The sequence below is a fragment of the Neoarius graeffei genome, chromosome 28 (genome assembly GCF_027579695.1).
Source record: "Neoarius graeffei isolate fNeoGra1 chromosome 28, fNeoGra1.pri, whole genome shotgun sequence".
In the NCBI taxonomy this organism is placed as follows: Eukaryota; Metazoa; Chordata; class Actinopteri; order Siluriformes; family Ariidae; genus Neoarius; species Neoarius graeffei.
Window position 1 is genome coordinate 38,552,441 of NC_083596.1, and position 16,191 is coordinate 38,568,631.

Below are 16,191 nucleotides of genomic sequence, written 5' to 3' on the forward strand. Positions count from 1 at the left end.
GAAGATGAAAACAGCATTTTTTTTTTCCTCCGTGCGTGCGGCAATTAAGTCTGAGAATCTGCTACGGCTCCATCCGCAATGTTGTGATAAAGTGCCTCAGGTTCGGTTAATGCAGCACAAGCTTTGTCATATCTTCTCTTTCTTTTCAATCGTGTGGAAAGTGTGTGCTGGAAGCACATCCAATCAATCAATCAAGGCGTTTGGTCAATACGCCTCACTCAGATCCACCGTCTCAAACGCTCAGCCGGTCCGAAATGCTACGTTTGCACTCAGTTTTGTCGAATTCACTGTTTTTCCCTTTCAAAAACCTTGAAACATCACGTTTTGGCGAACAGTACTACTACGAGCAGCAATAATAATAATAATAATAATGACGGCGGCACGGTGGTGTAATGGTTAGCGCTGTCGCCTCACAGCAAGAAGGTCCGGGTTCGAGCCCCGTGGCCGACGAGGGCCTTTCTGTGCAGAGTTTGCATGTTCTCCCCGTGTCCGCATGGGTTTCCTCTGGGTGCTCCGGTTTCCCCCACAGTCCAAAGACATGCAGGTTAGGTTAACTGGTGACTCTAAATTGAGCGTAGGTGTGAATGTGAGTGTGAATGGTTGTCTGTGTCTATGTGTCAGCCCTGTGATGACCTGGCGACTTGTCCAGGATGTACCCTGCCTTTCGCCCGTAGTCAGCTGGGATAGGCTCCAGCTTGCCTGCGACCCTGTAGAACAGGATAAAGCGGCTACAGATAATGAGATGAGATGAGATAATAATGACGACGATGACAACGACAATAACGGCAAGTGCTGCCAGGCAAAACAAACCTCACCCGGTAGCACTTATGATGAATATGAAGGAAGATATCATGGAAAAAAAAAAAAAAAAACTAGAAAAGCACTTGGAAAGCGCAGACCTCCGCCAAGAATCCTTTAAAAAAAAATCCAGGATCCAGAAGGTGATCCGGATCACCGCCAAAATTTAATGGATTGTTACTTGTGCCCAGTCACACCTCTGGAAAAAATTTCAGAGCAATCCGTTCATAACTTTTTCCGTAATGTTGCTAACAGACAAACCAACAAACAAACAAACCAACGCTACCGAAAACATAACCTCCTTGGCGGAGGTAATAATAATAATAATCATCATCGGTACCCTATGGTCCATGTGGCTACTGCTTATAAATAAAATAGTTTTCTGATCCCATGTCCATACAGTAAATATAGCATATATATATATATATTTACTCTATGAGGCAGTAGCCACAAAAAAGACGCGTAATCCAAAAATGAACAATTTAAAAAAAAAAAAAAAAAATCACAGAAGTAAAATATACCAAGTGTCTGTACTTTATATTATTCTACTCATACGGTTTTCGAAACTGAAACCTCCGAACCGAGGCTGACATACGCACGCTGTCGCCATGACCCAAACTCTTATTTCCCGGAAATGGCCCGGCGCTAGAGCTCAGTGGAACGCACTTTCCCTCTGTAATAAGCATAACTGTGTCTGAAAGTGATTTCTGTAGTCTAGTCTGTTTATTTATAATTATAATAATAAATCAACAGAGCGGGGAAGTCATCATCAATGGGGTTTAAAAGTGGACATGGCCCAAACCCCTTCCTTTGCGTATGTAAACGAACCAAGAAACCATCCAATGACCGCACAGTGTATGCAAATGAGGCAGGTAGTGATCCAATCAGCGAGTTTATGAGAGGAGTCTTTCCGAGATAGCACTCCTGCAGTCTGCGCTCAGAGCACCCCCCCCCCTTTTTTGGTCACAGTGACCCTTAAAATGTTGGCGGTTCTATTTGAGACCAGTGCCCGTCTATCCTGAAGGTTTCATGAAGATCGATCCAGCCGTTTTCCCGTAATATCGTTCACAAACAAAAAAACCCGACCAAAAACAATACTTCACCCTCTGGTGGACTCCGTCCCGGGCGAGGTAATAATAATAAGTCGTCACAAGCAGCAATCCGCAGGGTCCAGGCACTCCTTACAAATAGCGCCCCCAGTGGCCAGTCGATGAACATGCTTTTGTGACCACAGATGAACATACTTATCAAGATTTATGATGATCGCTCAATGCCGAAAGCGGACGCGTTTTTGACGCAATTGTGTGACAATTACAAATTCAGTTACAGATTAGCGGAAGGATGCAGCACACCAAATTTTAATTCAAAATTACTCAGAAACAGACGATTTAATCCAACTCCGCCCCTTTCCCATGACCACACCACGTCAAAGGCGGCATCGTTTGATCTTGTCTGATTATTACAGGAAGTAACATGATGGGTTGGACCGACCTTGAAGTTGACGCTAGGGGAAGACTGCTTCGTCGCATGGCGCAGCCCACACTTGAGTGCAGGATCAGATCTCGGAAGTGTGCACGAGCTTGGAACCAGTCTGTGAATCGCAACCCACTTGGATGCAAACGGATAAAAGGGCGAGTGTGAGAATGTTGGAAGAAAGAATAACCTGCTTTCCTGAGGAACGAGTGGCTTCGCTTCCTTCTCTCTCTCTGTCCGTCCGTTAGTGCGGCTTTAGCTAGTTTCAAGAGGTAGCTGTTGCGTGATACAGCACTAGCTTATACCCAAGTCTATGATTAAAGTGGTAGAAAACTGGGTAATAAATAAAACCATTAGTCACCAAGCTAATTAAAGAAGTGTCAACAGTAACAGTATCGTGAATGTTTATATTATGGACGGGTGCTGATCACAGCCGCGATGGATTATGGCAGCACAATAAATGTACGGTATGAAGTCAAATTAACGCAATCATCCTTGGAGTCACTCCCAAGAAGAGCCGATTCACTGAATCCAAAGCTCTGGAGCTGATTCCACAAACCGAAAATGATTCGTCACGGCAAGATAAACGCTTATTAGTGTGTATTAGAATTTACTTTGAATTTGACTGAAATCTTGCCAAGACGCTCTCCCAGTGATTGAGAACACGGGTTCATTGGTCGCACTGATCTACAGAACGGTTCTATACGGTCTCGGCATCTTCTAATTCAGTGGTTTGTCTTTGTTTTTATTCATTAAAAGACTCTTCATATCTTAAAAGTAATGATCGACGTCGTTTCTCTTTACTTACTTGAGTGGTTCTTGACATCATATGGATAGTTGTGGATGGAATGGAACTATTTAAGAGGGTATTTTTATGATTTGATCTCAAACGCTTTAAGGCGGCAAGAAACTCGTCCGCTAATTAACTGTTGACGAGGCACACCTTTTAATTAAAAAGCATTCCAGGTGACGACCTCACGAAGCTGGTTAAGGTAACGCCAATCGTGTGCAAAGCGTCATCGATGTGAACGCTGGATATGCTCAAGAATCTAAAACATGACCCGCGTTTTGTTTACCACACAATTCCAGCCCTGTGTCCGAAAATCACTCCGTACTCGCTGTATAGTGAACGATATAGTGAGGTCGCCATCTTGAAGTGAGAATTACTGCACTCTATATAGTGCACTCAAAGTATCATGAAAAGTAGCATACAACCGATGGTCACTAACCAAGCGGTATATCCCATCGTGCACTGCAGTCGCGCTGAAAGAAATCAAATCAAAAGCCTCAAATCTAATTGAATAAAAGGCAGCGGCGAAGAAGAAAGTATTCAGCCTTGATTTAAAAGAACTGAAAGATGCAGGTACTTTGTATTGACTAATGTTGGAAATGCGATCAGTAGAATATGGATTTATCACAAAAATACATGCGTGTCATGTTTATTATTTTGACTGATCTGGCACGTTTTAATTGCGCGACAGTAATGGCGTAAATAACGGCACGGTGGAGTAGTGTCCGAAAGCGTTCCCCCCACCGAGCTCAGTATATGAGCAATTCCACCGAATCGGTGCCATTTCCGTCCCTAGAAAATTATATGTATAAATGCACATAAAAATGTACTTTAAAATACATTTCCTTATTACGCAGAATGTCCTGCACATTGATCTGATTTCAAATTTAAGATATATAATTGTAAGGATTCATAAAAACTACCTAAAACACTGAAAAATACCATGTGTTACCTGTCCCCGCACTCTATACTTAACTATGAAATATTATGATTAAAATCCTTCAGAAACAGTATTTCTTTTGCACTGTTGGGTGACTCCATATCCTATCCATGGTTTAAATATATTTTTTTCAAAAGAAATCCACAATATCTTAGTTAAAATGCACATTTTAGTCGTGTCCCTGGGTTTTCACTCAGTCCTGTTACCCAAACATATTACCCCATCTGACAAATTTGAACATTCCATAAATCACATGCTCAACAGGAAGTTACATCAGTTGAGTCTTCTGAAGGCCATGGGAAGACCAAAAGTTAGTTCTCTCATTTACTTTTCTGTATATTTGATGATTTTTTTTAAGTTTGACTGATAAGGTCAATGTCAACATACTGCCCTGTTACTTAAATTATTTCTTAGATGATATTTTAAAAATACAGATTTTTGGTAAATCACTAGAATGTGCCAAGTGTGGTCATGCTATTAGCGATGACGCCATGTGGCTTAATTCCATGTATTAGCTAATCCTAGGTTAAAAACTCAGTCCTGTTACTTTCAGTCCTGTTACTCATATAAAGAGTATGCAGCCATCTTTGACTTCCAAACCTTGTAAAAAATAAATAAATAAAATAGCGTAGCCTGAGGTTGACCAATACACATTTTGAATAGTTAAATATGTGTGTTATTATAATCAGTGTTGAAAAGATATAACAAATTAAGTTTAATTTGGGAGTGGTACAACAAGCAAATGGCACCCATTCGGTGGAATGTCCCATATAGTAATTCCCTATATAATGAATATGGAATAGTGAACGAGTGAGTGACACAGGGCATATGTTATTTCATAATTTATATACATGTCTTCGGTATTATTCTACAACGTAGAAAACTGTCAAAATACGGGGGGGGGGGGGGGCTATGAATGGAGTAGGGGTGTACAAACTTTTGACTGGTTCTGTTGATACGGAATACCGTGATGGAGAAGCATTTTCTCGTATCCGAGTCGAGTTGCGCCTGAAGTATTATTCAATCAAAGCTGGAAAGAAAATAATCTGACTAATCCCTTAGTAGAGAAAAAAAAAAAAAAAGAAATCCTCAGATCATTAGCTGCAGCCCTGTGCACGTCTCTGCTGAATCGACTCTGAAAACAACGGAGAAACAAAACGCTTCTTTTTCCCCCGCCGTCTGCGTCTCTTTTGGTAATGAGAAGTGTCAGTCTAACTCCCAGAAGCCCCTCTGACACAAAAAGCAGACGGAACGTGTTATAATCCCAGCAGAAATGGAGGAGCTGAACTCGAGTAATACCGTAAACTCCACCACCTGTCCAGAGAAACCCGGCCCTCGGTGTATAAATGCACGGTGCAAAACACGGGGTTTCGAACCATGTCCTGTAAGACGCTCTGCCATTCCGTTTCACGCTGCTCTACTTTCAGACACTTCATCAATAATGAGTGCGTGTTGCCAGACATGAATCGGGTTAAGAACTGAATAAACAAGTAGCTGAAGGACGACGTCTCTGCGCAACAAATCTGTGGGTTGAAAGGGAACAGGGTAATAAAGTCAGACTCTAGGTAGAGCACGCAAGTAGTGAACGGAAAGTGATTTGACGAAAGGATTTTTAATATTTGCCAAAGTATTGCTTACGTTAGCTCTATTAGCTAAACATGTATCCACAATTATTGGCACCCCTGGTTAAGATGTGTTAAAAGCCTTAAAATAAATTCAAGTTTTATCGCAGAAGCATAATCTCACACTGAAAATTGTAGAAAAATGTAACCCTTAACGCAAGTGAATTAAAAAAAAAACATAATAAAAAAATCCCTGACTAAGAAATAATTATTTTTCATAAAAATCACCTGTTCCACAATTATTGGCACCCATAATTCCTAGAAAATAAATGTAATTGAAGCATTTCTGTCATTTCTACTGTAGTTTATAAAGTTGATCAGAGTATCTAGGAACCTCTCATCTCATTATCTCTAGCCGCTTTATCCTGTTCTACAGGGTCGCAGGCGAGCTGGAGCCTATCCCAGCTGACTACGGGCGAAAGGCGGGGTACACCCTGGACAAGTCGCCAGGTCATCACAGGGCTGACACATAGACACAGACAACCATTCATACTCACATTCACACCTACGCTCAATTTAGAGTCACCAGTTAACCTAACCTGCATGTCTTTGGACTGTGGGGGAAACCGGAGCACCCGGAGGAAACCCACGCGGACACGGGGAGAACATGCAAACTCCGCACAGAAAGGCCCTCGCCGGCCACGGGGCTCGAACCCAGACCTTCTTGCTGTGAGGTGACAGCGCTAACCACTACACCACCGTGCCGCCTATCTAGGAACCTTTAATTAGTAATTCATCACATCCTGTTTCCCTGGGGTATAAATATGATGGGACACAGAGGCCTATTTCTCTTATTCACTCAACATGGGAAAGACCAGAGAACACACCATTCAAGTAAGGCAGATCTGTGTCGACCTTCATAAGTCAGGCAATGGCTACAAGAAAATAGCCGCTCGCCTACACCGGCCCATATCTACAGTCAGAGGAATCATCAAGAAGTTTAAAACAACTGGAACGGTGGCAAACAAGCCTGGACGAGGATGCAAGTTTATCTTGCCACCACGCACAGTGAGGAGGATGGTAAGAGAAGTAAAAAGTTCTCCAAAGCTCACTGTTAGAGAATTGCATCAAAGAGGAGCATCTTGGGGTCACAAAGTCTCCATAACAACCATCAGGCGCCATCTACATGCCAACAAGCTGTTTGTGAGGCATAAACATAAACGTCTGGAGTTCGCCAAGCGGTACTGGGACTCCAACCGGGACCGTGTGCTTTGGTCAGATGAGACCAAGATAGAGCTTTTTGGCAACAAACACTCTAATACATCACAAAAGATGAGCATGAGGAAAAGCACCTCATGCCCACTGTGAAGTATGGGGGAGGATCGGTGATGCTGTGGGCCTGTTTCTCTTCCAAAGGCCCCGGGAACCTTGTTAGGGTGCATGGCATCATGAACTCTTTGAAATACCAGGACATTAGAAAACAAAATCTGGTGGCCTCTGCCCGAAAGCTGAAGATGGGTCATCACTGGGTCTTTCAGCAAGATAATGACCCTAAACATGTGGCCAAATCCACACACAAATGGTTCACCAGACACAAAATCAAGCTCCTCCCATGGCCATCTCAGTCCCCAGACCTCAACTCAATTGAAAACCTGTTGGGTGAGCTGAAGAGGAGAGTGCATAGGAGACGACCCAGGACTCTGGACGATTTAGAGAGATTGTGCAAAGAGGAATGGTCGAATATCCCTCCGTCTGTATTCTCCCACCTTGTGCAATGTTACAGGAGAATATTAAGTGCTGTCTTGTTGGCAAAAGGGAGTTGTACAAAGTAACATCAGGGGTGCCAATAATTGTGGCACACATGATTTCATGTAAAAGAATTATTTCTTAATGTGGGATTTTTTTTTCCCCAGTGAATAAATGCACTTGAATTCAAGGTTGGATTTTTCTCTCTTTCTTTGCATTGTTGTCCTATATTGTTGGGTTTTTTTTAATGAATTCATTAGAAGCCTAAAGAACATATCTTAACGAGGGGTGCCAATAATTATGGAGGGCGCTGTATCTAGCTCACAATATCTACAAATTACCCTTTTTTCCCCCCTTCGTGTGCAGTCGTGTCTATATCTATCTAAGGAAAAGCAAACACAGTGAACGTTATTAAAAGTTTCGATTTCATAAAACCGGTGAAATCTGGTTCCCTCTGAAATTTGGCCATTGCGATACAGGTTTATTTCTATAAGATCTAAAATTCAATTTGAGGAGATTCCCGAGCAAATAACGTGCACGAAATTGCTCGCTCGCTCACTCTGCGCAGCCAAGCAGACAGAGGAAGTCCGTGTGCGTGTGCAGGTTTACCTTTGACCGTGCACCGACGGTTTCATCGTTGATCACGCCGAGGTGCTCGCTGATCGCCGATGTTTATTAATTTGGTCCTGCGTTTCCTTTCCTTCGTATAGAACAGGGGTGGGCAATTATTTTTTCCATGGGGCCACATGAGAAACATAAAATGTTGTGGAGGGCCGGACCAAAAGGCTGAACTAAATTCTGCATAATATTAATTGTATTTCTTTATATAAAGCAGTAAATAACATTGTTTTTACAAGCTGCTAAGACTGGTAAGAGTATGGAAAAAACGAGGTTGCTTTACAAAAAATGTCATTTATTCAATCAAATTTCCCAAAACAATGGTTAACAAAACGTGAACGTTTGTACCATTTTTTTTTCAGTCACATTCACCCCAAAACACAGTAAAGACATCACAATATTGTCTTTCTACTCCACTTATCAAGCAAGATACATCAGATTATAATAATGATGCCGTGTAGGAATCAGCTCTACAGATCGGCTCGGGCTCCGGCGCCTGCTGGTGACGTCACGCTATGTGATTGGCTGGACCGTTTGAAGGATGACGTACAAGTTTGTGGTTGGTCTGGACAAATTACGGAAGTAGTTATCGCGGGATTAGGTTTCGTGTGATTTCATGTCATGTTCATGTCGCGTGCATTGCGTTTTTGTTGAACACAACTTCAAAATAAAAGCAATGCACATTCAGTCCATGCATGAGGTAAAATTAGAAAATATGTTTATTTTGTAATTTCTAATTAACCTTACGCGGGCCAGTCAGAATGAACCAAACGGCCGGATGCGGCCCGCGGGCCATAAAATGCCCAGGTCTGGTATAGAACTAGCCTGGGCCCGCCCATCCTAAGCGTGACGCAACACGAGGGCCTGTTGCGAGCTTAGTCTGGCCAGGCAAGCTATCTACAGCTCTTCCAAGCTCCCGAAAAATCGGAGGCCAAATCAACTTTGAGCATCTCCAACGGCCCTGGGTAGAGGCGTGTTCAAGGCACTGACGTAGTAGAACTGCGACCGGAAGCCATAGATTGTTTACAGAATCTATGCCGGAAGCGCTTCATTCACTAGAAACATTACGAACATGGAGCAAGTTCTCATTGAAAACGGAGCAAAGAGCAGCCCTGGAGGTATTTATTGAAAGGAAGGACGTTTTCGCCTTGCTCCCGACCGGCTTCGGTAAGAGTTTAATCTACCAGTTAGCCCCGTCGCGTCACATACGTCAGAGGAAAGAGTGATGTGATTGGTTTAAGCTTCGTCACAGCCTTTTCTGGCTTCGACCAGTAGCAAACTGAGGCATTTCAGGGAGGCGGGTCAACCACGCACTTTGGGAAACGGTTGGGCTTAATATCTTTGCCAGACCAAATGCTCGCAGAGCTTTGAAGTCGCGTTAGCCAGACTAGTATAGAACATAACGTGTTCTCTTCTTGCTTTCCGTTACTGTAGTCGGTCTTTCACGTTTCAATTCGCGCGCTCACGTCCTCCAGTTCTCTCTCCTGCTTCAAATTTGTATCCCGCAATGCCTTGCGCGAACGGAGAAAGTGCATGACATAGCATCTTGTATTGGGTCATGGGGAAGCAGGAAAAAACAGCAGAGAATTTCAGGCCATGTGGCCTTAAATTCATTAAATTGTTCCATTTACAAAAAAAAAAAAAAAAAACTAATAAAATTGGCAGTCTGTGATTCGAATTCAGTAGCTTCCGGTCCACTAAAAAATAATTGCATGTCAGGGAACATTTTTTTTTTTATGACCTAAACTTGAAAAATCTGAAAGGCGGCCTAGCTTTAAATTATATATTAGAGTTCATTTTACTAATGGGGCCTGTCCTATTAATTCAGAATCAGCCTGTATCTATGGATGTGCGCTTTTTTTTTTTTTTTTAAGTACACATATCTAGTCGGAAAAACATCTAGTAAGTACATCGACATGATTTTTTTCCCCCTTGCATATCAAAATATTCCACTGAAATGAAACTCGTCGTTTAAAATGTCAAAACTTTTAATTTATGAGCAAACGAGCTTTAAAACCAGACTCTGAATCATATACATGAATTAACCGTGTTCTCGCACCACGTTAAACCCGTGTCACTTATTTCTTCAGCTCACAGAGCCATTTCTGAGCTCTCTTCTGCTCCCCAATCACCAGAAATGAGCTTAGCGGGTAAAGAACTAATCGGCGGCTCGCTTTGGAGGACTTCTGCTGCTCGAACTTATTTTCAGCAGACAGTTCGGCTGGATGCTTTATTTTTTCCCTCCTAAACGGAGGCATGTGTTCGTCCTCTCGGAAGCTTTTCCCGCTTTGCAGGTTCAGTCCGTCACCGCTGCCGTTTCAAACCATGCGTCCATATGGCTGCTGTGCCATATTAAAGCCAACCCTGCAGATTTTTAAATCGCTAATTGCTGTGATGTCATTCCTGCATGAACTGTCTCACTCGGTCATTCATTAGATTAGGATGTCATTTTTATTTAGACTGAAGCCACTGGTTCATCATTGTCAAAAAGTTACAGGGCAGCCAAATTACAAATAGAGAGAAAAGAAAGGGGGGGGGACCCTTTCGGTACGTTATTACGATTTCATTGATTTTTGCTCTCCATGCTGTGCACATTTTGGTATTTTCCCTCCACCTTATCCAACTAATCATTAACAGCCAGCCCCTTCCTGCTAATTCTGTAAAGAATGCGGTTAAAGGAAAATCATCAACGACAAGGGCGCTGTGACAGACGGCCTAGAATTCGCCGATTTTCCATTAACACTACGTCCTGTAGTGCTTTATACCACTGACACCACAGCCATTTTCCAGTGCGAACATTTGTTGGTTATTAAAACGTGATGCGAATGTTTGATCGGTCGTGGAACCTTGACGAAACGAGCTAGGTGCCGTTCCCGCACCTATAAACAAAGTCATTGTGTCATAAGCCTCTGTACAGACCGACCGCAGAGCGATCGGTCCTCAAGGCTGTTTCTCTGAAGGAAAAAAAAAAAAAAATCAGGGAAAATCAACCATCACACGTTTAGAACAAGCGCGTTAATATGAAGCTTGCAGTCGGTAACCGTCATCAGAGCTGTGAGAGAGAGAGAATTCATCAACGCCTTCAGACCAACCGGAAAGCCACAGCGCTGTGCGACGAGAGAATTTAATAAACCATGGACGCTGAGGTTTTGCCGAACGGACATCACTGGATATAAAAGAACCCATACTGGCATGTCACATGTTCATATAAGATGGAACCTAATTTCCTCTGCCACATCTACACGCAGTATGTCGCATGCGACCACAAGTCCAGGACGCTGCTTTTGTATTCCGTTGCGCCAGAACCGAAGAACTTCTCCAGAACGTGACCTGCTTGTAAAGAGGTGAGTGAGTGCTCGGTTTATTTCTCCCCCCTCTCTCTGCTGCCACAGGGTGTGTTAATAAGCAGTGATCAGCACGGCTTGTGGGACTTACCCGCTGGAAAAGCTCAGAGTTAGAGGAAGTTCAAAAGGAAGCAAGATATCAGAAAATGCAGCAACACAAAGACCACACATGCCTGCACACTCGAAAACAGCATGACACCGTGCAGTCGCAACGTTCAAATCTGTACAAACCCCGAGCAGCCTTTCCGACTCGCGCATTACCGTAAGTGCAGTTACAGCACAGCCGGAGTACCAGGAGAACCTCCATCACACGATTCCTGCTTTCTCCCGTTATCAGATGTTCATCCCGTCTTCTGCTGCTGCTCCGTCCGTCTCGCCTCCCTCTCTCTAACTCGCTCCGTCTCCCCGGGAATCTCTCTCTTCCTCTCTCTCTCTCTCTCTCATTTACACGCTCCCTGTGTCTTTCTCCCTCTCTCTTTCTCATATATCTTCTACTGTATGTGCAAAGAGAGCGAGAGAGGCAGAGTCAGAGAAAGAGGGAGAAAAAGAGTGTGAGAATGGAAAGAAAAAAGAAAAAAAAAAACACCACCACCAACAACACACTATGGCGTGTCCAGACACTCAGAATGAATGAACACACTCATCCATACACATTTGCATTGTCGCTAATTACTGCTGTGCTAGTACAGTACCAATGTGAGGTAAGGAAACATGGAGGCAGGGCAGAATTTCTTTCTTTCTTTCTCTCTCTCTCACACACACACACACACACCTGAATAAACCACATTATCTCCAACTCCTCTTTTTCTCATTTATTTCCTGTCCAGCTAAACACAACAGCAGCAGCGCTCCTGGCTAAGCAGTTAGCAAACCTAAACGTGTCACATAAACATCTGCAACCTAATATCTTTCACATTTTTTTTTTCTTTTGCGACATATCGCTCATTTATATACATTACTTACACACACAAAAAAAAAATCTCTCTCTCTCTCTCTCTCTCTCTCTCTCATATACAGCCTTCGATGAAACTGCGCCTTAAAACTTTTAGCACTCTTATCTAAGCTAAGCTAAGCAGTTACCCAACACAGCACTGCGCTAACATTGCTAGCTAGGTAGTTAGCCATGTCAGCTCTTCAGAAGCCTTTCACTTTTTAATATTTTTTATTTTCTCTCTCTGACTTAACAGGGAATAAAGTAGCTAATAAAACAAGTCACAAGCGAGATACCAAGTCAGAGTGTTGAAAAGTGTTTTGTTTTGTAAACCTAATAATTACTCTCTGCAAAAATCCCTGATGTGCACAATAGAATAGGTGCTTAACGTTAGCTAGCTTGCTAGTGACCTTAGACTAGAGCCCTGCACTCCCACGGGAGTCCCGCGGGACCCGCCGCAAAGCAGTGCGGCGCGGGACAAATTTTGAAAGCTCATTGCGGGCGCGGGCGGGAGCGGTGATGAGCTGCAGTCCCGCTAACTAAAAACGTGTTTAAAATAAAATTTATAAATTATTAATTTATGTCTATCATATATAATTTGTGCTGGATATTTTATTTGGCATGAATAAAAACATTTTAAGATGCCTAAATTTGCAGAGAGTCAGATTGCCATTGATCACCCTAACGGGCAATCCTTTGATCACTCTAATGACTCGCCGTTCACACCCAGCCTCCAGTGACCCACACTAACATGATGCCTCAATGACACCTTAGATGAGCTGGTCATCAGAATTCTGATTCTGATCCAGGAGAGGATAAATAACTCTCGTACGTTTCCGATTCCTTTCCTCTTCCGTGTTTGAGATCTCCGATCATGGAAGAAGAGCAGAGCTCTTATACTGAAGCTCACAGTGCTTTTAAAGCAGCACTTACTTTTGAAAGAGGTACATTTACCGTTAAAAAGTCAAGAGTCCTGAAATCGGACATCTAGAAATCATTCTCACTCGTGTACGACGTGGAGGGAAATCAGCTGCCCTTTGCTTGCTGTGATAAGTGCCAAAAGGTTCTGACATACTAGGATATTCTAGTTAGAAATGCTTTACAAATGTAAACTGGGTTGGCCTAATGTTTCGTATGGCTGAACAATAAATATACCAAATTTCCACTTGGAATTACGTGCTCGCCTGTCTTTTTTATTGTTTATTATTATTAGAGACACTGACAAAGGCAACAGCCGAAACGTTTGTCTCCTTCTGCTGCTAAAAACAACTGAAAAGAAATGTAACTAAAAGAATAAGTTCAAGAGTGCGAGCCATCTCTCCTTTCACACTAATTATTCATAGGAGACGCACCACGGGAGAGCGCATACTTAAATGATTAGCCTACTTAAATAATTATTATTATTAGGTCTACATGTTGCCATTTCAACATTCCGAATTCAGAAACAAGGTAAATAATAACAAACGTGAACGTGAGCTGTAGATATTTATGCTCAAATCCACTCAAAGTAGGGGGCGGGGCACCATCACGCTGTGTCAAGACAAGAACTTTCCTGAGAAATAACGCAGTCTGCATCATGCGGGATTTGCGGGCGGGAGCGGGACAAAATATGGCAGGCGCGGGCGGGAGCGGGACTGAAAATCATAATTCTTTGCAGGAGCGGGACTGCACAATGCGGGCGCGGGCGGGACTGAAAAACCCGACCCGCGCAGACCTCTACCTTAGACAGACAAGTTTCATAAAATGCTAGCTAGTGTGTTAGTGCTTGGTTTGTAGTGACATTTTATTACATGTAGCATGATATTAGCTACTTTATTCGTGAACATGTCATTTCCCCACAATGTTTTTAGCTATTTAAATGTCTGACTGAGTAGCTATCAGTTTCGCTAATAAAGTAGCTAATAGTAGGCACTTACAAGTGAGCTAGCATGAGGCTTTTATTTTACCTCAGCTTGTACCTAAGGTCACTAGCAAGTTAGCTAACATTAAAGTGCACATCACGGGTAAATTCAGGAGCAAGATCGATGTAATTCTCCTATTTTATATTAAACTTTGCTCAAATATCGGTCACATTTTGCGCAATTTTTTTTTACCTTGCGCAATACCAGAAAAATTCAGTTGAAATCAAGCCATTTGAGGCGAATTGGTCCGCCTCTGAAAAAACTTGCCATTTGGATTTCCCGGCAAACATTGTTTTTCGTGACGTCGCGTGCGGGACGCCTCCCTCTGAATCCTACGTCAGCGCTGGTTTGTTTATGAGAAAACGACCTGGTGGTTTTCTGCACATTTCTTCAACATTATCAAGTAATTATTAAAATGGTTAACAGATGCATCGTAGGAGGGTGTAGCAACACCGATCTTGATGGGATTAGTACTCATCGTTTTCCTAAAGACCGGACAATGAGAGAGAAATGGGAGCGCTTGGTCTAGGGCTGCGTACCTAAACGTAACATCAGGTACAGGTACCGGTACAGAGGTTTAGGTACAGGTCCGGACCTGGACCTGAACAATTTGACAAATTCTTCTGAACTTCTTCAATAATGACAGAAACATTAAACTGTTGACAACTTGTCAGTATCTTTATTCAAAGAAAACCGAACATAACTAGGTTTCCTACCTCACTTCTCAGTCACCCTATAGTTAACTTGGGACAAAAAGTCATAAGTTGTCTCACAGCGAGAAGTGACTACACTAGAGTACTACAGACTACACGCAGTCCGCGGCCTTTAACTTACGCGGCAAAATTACACAAAGCAACAAAGGCTGCCAATGCCAGCAAAGGAAAAATGGCTGACCTGCTTTAGAGTCTTTTTAACCAATCAGAACGCTGGATCAGCCGAGCTCTCGCAATGTCTCGTGAGACTGTGGCGAGAGGATCTCAAATCAAAGATGGCTCCGATTTCAAGTTTCAGCGCGGCATTTTACGTCTTTTCCAGTGCGAAATTTTCGTCTTTGTGGTAGGATTTACGCATCTTCAGTCACAAAATAAGCACACACTTGGTGTAAATTTATATCGGTACAGTACCGGTACTTCATGATCCGGTATTTTGGACCTGTACCGAATCGATTTTCACGGTACAGTACCGGTACACGGTACCGGTACGCAGCCCTAGCTTGGTCTACACAGGCTGTGCACTGAAACCGTGCAAGCTTGCGCAGCCTGCTGGCGCTTCCGCAGGTAACGTCACGAATCTGGCTCCAGACTCCCTTGGGATTTTTCCAGACGTGTTTTGTTACTTTATTTTTTTCTGCTGTAGACAGATGGCCTTGTGCAAAATTACCCTTCTGGATGAGTGTGTAAAGGGACATACTTTCATATTTAAAAAAAAAAAAAACAACGAAATTGGTCCAGCACTTTAAGCAAGCGTTTATATCGTGACAGTCAGGGTTAGTTTGGTAAAATTTTCCAGCTAGAGATAGCTTGAAATGTAAAATACACTTCAGAAACCGCTTTTTGACACACGTCAGCATGCTTTTTTAAAAACAAGATCAACTGTGAGCTACTGCTCACTTACGTATCCCCCCGCTCTCGCTTATATCAGAATGCGAGCAAACAAAGGAATAGGACACTTATTATGAATGCTGACTTCAACAAATAACTAGAAAAGCACTCGGAGAGCGCAGACCTCCGCCAAGAATCCTTTAAAAAAATCCGGGATCCAGATGATGATCCGGATCACCGCCAAAATTTAATGGATTGTTATTTGTGCCCAGTCACACCTCTGGAAAAAAATTTCAGAGCAACCCGTTCATAACTTTTTCCGTAATGTTGTTAACAGGCAAACAAACAAACCGACGCTACCGGAAACATAACCTTCTTGGCAGAGGTAATGAAACAAGTAAAGAGCCGTGTTCTCCCCAGGGATTTCAAATAACAGCCTGGTAAACTGCCATTTTGAAATCGCGTCAGAATCCACTCGGTTTCGTAAATACATTCAGTCGATAAACAGGAAGTCCTTGTGCGATAGACCTGAAAATGGTACACACGG

The 16,191-nt window shown here is 42.8% G+C and overlaps 1 protein-coding gene across 6 annotated transcripts in view; it reads right to left on the bottom strand.

Moving 5' to 3' along the window:
* abr (ABR activator of RhoGEF and GTPase) overlaps window positions 1–16,191 on the bottom strand; it is a 300,438-nt gene that overhangs the window by 87,661 nt on the left and 196,586 nt on the right. The window lies entirely within an intron of this gene.